The sequence below is a fragment of the Canis lupus genome, chromosome 10 (genome assembly GCF_011100685.1).
Source record: "Canis lupus familiaris isolate Mischka breed German Shepherd chromosome 10, alternate assembly UU_Cfam_GSD_1.0, whole genome shotgun sequence".
Taxonomy (NCBI): Eukaryota; Metazoa; Chordata; class Mammalia; order Carnivora; family Canidae; genus Canis; species Canis lupus.
In genome coordinates this window covers 23805441-23810241 of record NC_049231.1, presented here as the reverse complement: position 1 = coordinate 23810241, position 4801 = coordinate 23805441, and the positions used below count along the sequence as shown (strand labels likewise).

At 55.9% G+C, this 4801-nt stretch overlaps 1 non-coding gene across 1 annotated transcript; it reads left to right on the top strand.

The window, feature by feature from the left end:
* Positions 1-285: 285 nt before the first annotated feature.
* LOC119873800 lies at positions 286-435 on the top strand. Its single transcript, XR_005366306.1, has one exon. It is a non-coding gene; the product is annotated as a U12 minor spliceosomal RNA (small nuclear RNA).
* The last annotated feature ends 4366 nt before the right edge of the window (positions 436-4801 follow it).

Below are 4801 nucleotides of genomic sequence, written 5' to 3'. Positions count from 1 at the left end.
TCTCGCGACAGCTCAAACCAAGACAAGAACCGGAAGGGGCGGGGAGCTCCCCGTGAGCCTTTGCGACGCCAGCTGCTTATCTGCATACGGGGGGGCTCCGAGTACCTACGGTTCCCGGTTCTCCCCAGCGAAGAAATAAAATGGAGAGTGATATAAAAAATTAAATAAGTGAATGAGACGAACTGCGAAGGGCCTGGGCTCTTGGTTTAACGGTCGCTCTGCTACTCACCGTAGGGCTAATGAGAAGGGGATTCATTACCCAGCGAGTAACACGTGTAGCTCTTTATGCCTTAAACTTATGAGTAAGGAAAATAACGATTCGGGGTGACGCCCGAATCCTCACTGCTAATGTGAGACGAATTTTTGAGCGGGTAAAGGTCGCCCCTGAGGTGACCCGCCTACTTTGCGGGATGCCTGGGAGCCGCGATCTGCCCGGCCCCCCCCTACCCTGAAAGAGCAGACGAGCGGCCCGGTCGGCGGGCGGGCGGGCGGGCGGGCGGAGAGGCCTCCAAGTCTTCCTAGCGGGCCGGCGCCCCTGCCTCGCCGGGTCCTCCGCGGGCTCTGGGCTTGGGGGGTTTGTTTTGTTTTTGTATCTTTTTTGTTGTTTTTGAGAGATTTTGTTTATTCCCGAGAGAGGCAGGCACCCATGGGAGCCCTACGCGGGACTGGGTCCCAGGACCCCGGGGATCAGGACCTGAGCCTAGCGAGACGCTCAGCCACGGGCCCCCCCAGGCGTCCCATTTCCGGACGTTTTGCAATTTATGGTGCATGAAAATAAAAGTCGCTTTTCACGTCTGGCCCCGTGAGCCTTAGGCCGATGACCTCGCCCAGTTCTCTGAAACTTTCCCCCGTCATTACAAGGGTTAAGGCCAGCCGCTGCCCGGTGACAACCGCAGCTGCCGGGGTGGCTGCTCACTGGCCGGAGCTGCAGGACCGCCTGGGTCCCGTCCCACCAGCCGCGCTTCCCGGCGGCTTGACTCTCCCCCCGCAAGTCGCTCCGATCTTCCCGATGATCTAGAAAACCGGGCGAATGACCGGTCGTTGGGAGGAGGAAATAGACGTTACAATCCATGGGTGGAATTGCCTGGTCTGTGATGGCAGCCCCAGGCCCCAGCACTGTAAGCTTGGCGCGAGGTACAGGTTTGCTGCATCAATCGATTAAAAAAAAAAAAAAAAAGCACGTAGGGCGCTGTGCTCTGTGAGTTATTACTATTATTAATTTCTAAGTGCATTGATGCCCGCGGAGTTCATGTACTGTTGACAGGCCGCACCGTAGTTAAAAGTCTGGCAGCAGAAGGTGTGCGGGCCAGAGCTGGCAAAGCCAGCGGGGCTGGGCCGGGTCCCACCTCCTCAGCCGTCAGACCTGACCCCGCCAGCCCCTCCCTGCCTCCCTCTCTCCTTCCGTCCCGGAAGTGCAGCGGGGGGGGGGGGGGGGGGGACGACGACGACACAGGGACCAGGTTGGGCCTCAGCACCCTCCCCTCCCCTGGACCGCGCAGGGCAGGTGCAGAAGAACGTGGAAGGGGCCATGGGACCCCAGGGGTTAAAGCCCTGTCACGCCTTAAATGCAATGTAAAAAAAAAAGTGACCTAAAGGTTATTTTTCAAGCTAGTTCAGTGAGGTTATTAGCTGAGGTCAGCTATCATCGAGGTGACCTTCCCTTGGAGGCATTTCATAAGGTGTAGAGCTTTGTAGGGTGCTGATTGTCTGGAGGACGGGGATCTGGAATCCGGTCACGCGGAGGGTGGGGACAGGGATGTGGCGATCCTGAGGCAAGGGCCCTCCCCATGCCTGCGACGTTCCCATGTTCCGGGAGGGACGAAGAGCATCACACTCCCAGGCAGGGCTTCCCTCCATATCTTGTATGGACACGTAGGACTTTTTGCTCAAGGCGAGCAAACGTGGAATTGCTGGGAACGTACTGGGTCCTGCTTTGTTTGGAAATAGACCAAGGATTGTGCCCTGCCTGGGAAAACCGCGTCCCTGTGGGCAGAGACTGGGAGTCGGGCTGCATCTGGGGCTGTGACTGTCCAGGGACCCCTGCCCACCCCCCTTCTGGGGACTTCGGCCACCCTGAAATGTGGTGGTATCCTTTTATAAATTCCTTTCCTTTCTTGCTCTAATATGATTGGAGTTTTATGTTTTTTGTTTGAAGATTTATTTTATATATATATAGAGAGAGAGCACGAGAGTTGGGGGGGGGGCAGAGGGAGGAGACAGAAACACAAGCAGACTGCGCTGAGATGGAGCCAGACACGGGACTCGATCTCATGACCCTGAGATCAGACCTGAGCTGAATCGGGACTTAACTGGCTGAGCCACCCAGGTTCAGGTGCCCCAATTTTTAAAAATTCTATATGCAAGCTCATAATATTACCTGTGAATCCACTTCAAGAGGCTCAAGAGGGTGTTATAAATATTATTTTAAAAGGGTGTCAGGTCTGAGAGGGTGGCAAGTCATGACCTAGTTCACTCACCTGTTATACAGATGGAGAAACTGAGGCGAGGAGAGGGGGGGGGCCCAGGTCCAATCCATGCCCTTCTCAGCTCCCGGGGACAGCCCCTTGTGAGCTCAGGCAGGTGCACCTTCAAAGCCCGACACTCAGGCCTGCTTTCCCATCCTCCAGAAGGGGGTCACGATGAGGAGACGGGACCTGAGCGCAGTGTCTGCAGGGTCCCCAGCACACAGTAGGTGTTCAGAAGGGATTCCCAGGCCAAGCCCTTCCCTGCCCACTGAGGAGTCCCAGCCCTACTCCTGATGTGGGCCAGGGCCAGAAGAGACGGGAAGAGAGGAAAGAGGAGAAAGGGGCTCCCTGGCCTGAGGCTGGGCTTCCAGCATTCCTCCCTGCACACCCCCCCATCCTCTCCTCTTCCCTACTCCGCTCCAGTCACACTGGCCTTCACGATGTTCCTACCAGGTCTCTGCCCCAGGGCCTTTGCACTTGCTGGTCACTCTAGAGCACGTCTACTGTGCTTCCTTTCCAGGCTCATTTCCGCTGTCCCCTCAGTCACCTGCTTTCTTCCATCTGTTTCTCAAAGTTAATTCCCCAAGCTTGTTCCCAAGGCATCTGTACGTGCTGTTCCATCACCTTGAACACCTACCCCAGCAGGGCCAGCTTCGTTGTCTCTTCAGAGAGAACAGCACTCACTCCCACGTTGCCTCGTGGCCTGACTTGTCTTGGCATTTGCTGTTTCACTCATGACACCGTCTGGCACTTGTCTTTCTCACCAGCACCCCAGGAATAGGGGAGGGCGTGTGGGGGCGGCTGCAGCCAAGTCTCCGGCACTTGGAACAGTGCATGAAGGCACGAGGGAGCTAGGGCCCCCTGTGCCGCCTTCCACGGGGAGAGCGGTGCCTGCCTCACCTCATGGCCCAGCTTCCTACCTGAAGGCTAGTCATGGCTGAGCCTCAGGCTCTCCAGCAGAAACCAAGGCCAGTGATTTCTCCCTGGTTTTCAGAGGGGAAAACAGAAAGGAAAACAATGAGGACATACAGAGCTGGACAACACAGGAGCGGAGAGAGCTTTTCACGCGGTGTGAATAAGGCTGGGCGTCAGGGGGCTGGCACCAGGGGAGGACTCCAGGCTGGACTCCCAGAGTCCATACACCCTGGCTCAACTTTCTGTCTCCAGGACTCTAACCTCAAAAAAATCATCGGAGGGGCACCTGGCTGGCTTCAGTTCAGTAGAGCATGTGACTCTTGAAGGTTGTGAATTCAAGCCCAGTGTTGGTGGGGAGCCTACTTAAAAAAAAAAAAGAAATCATCTGAAAGGAGGATGAAGGCCACCACTGTTTACAAAGTCCACAAACTGGAAGCAGCCTAACTGTCCAAGGGTAGGGGATTTGCTATACAATCAATTATGATCCTTGTGGGCTTCTAGAGAATGTGTGACCCCAGGGGAAAGCCCATCTGATGGAGGAAAAGCAGCAGCCCCATGGTGGGCCATGTGGTTTCAACAGAGGCATTTGCCTGTGGATGTACAGTATTTTTTTTCCCCTGTGCATACTTTTCTGTACAGTCCAAAGCTTACACGATGAACACACGAAAAGTGAGTGCTGGGGCCCTTCCTGTCTCTTCTCCCACAATGCCCCAAGTCACAGAGCCTCAAGGAACTGCAAAAGGGTTAGTATTAGCAAAGTTTTATTTCAATGTTTTTTTTTCTGCTCATAAATGATTCTGAAAAAGCCCATATGCAAGAGGCGAACCCACCCTTCTAAAGGCAACATCGAGGTCACTGAGAATGCTGCTCAGACAAAAACTTCCCCTGTGCTGGGGTGCGGGCAGCATGACGGGTGGGTTTGGGACAGAGGAATAAATAAACATCGTCTCAGCTCTGCCATAAGCACTGGCAGCCCAGGGCCCCGAGGCGGTCCATCAGACTGCCGGGCTGACGGCGTGGAACTCCCAAAGCCGCCCAGATGCTTAGATGTGCTGGGGAGATGCTGAGGCTTCAGGAGGGCTGAGGTGCCCCCTGAAGAGCCTTCAGCCAGCCCCCTCCTCCTACTCCAGGCTGGGAGAGAGCCCAGCTCTCTGCTGACTGGGCCTGCCTGGGTCCTGGGGTGGGGGCAGACTCTCACCCCCACAGCCCCAGCCAAAGGGACTTTTTGGTGTTACCTGTCATGTAGTGTCAGGTGCTAAGGCCTGGCTGTGGCCCTGAGCAGGTAGTGAGGGGTGGCAGGTGAGGGTCCCAAGGCAGTGGCTGGGGGGGACCCTGCCACCTGCAGCTCTGGGCTGCCTGTACATTTGTGTTTATTTCCAGAGGGTAGTCTGCTTTGGGAGGCGGGGTGGGGTGGAGCATGG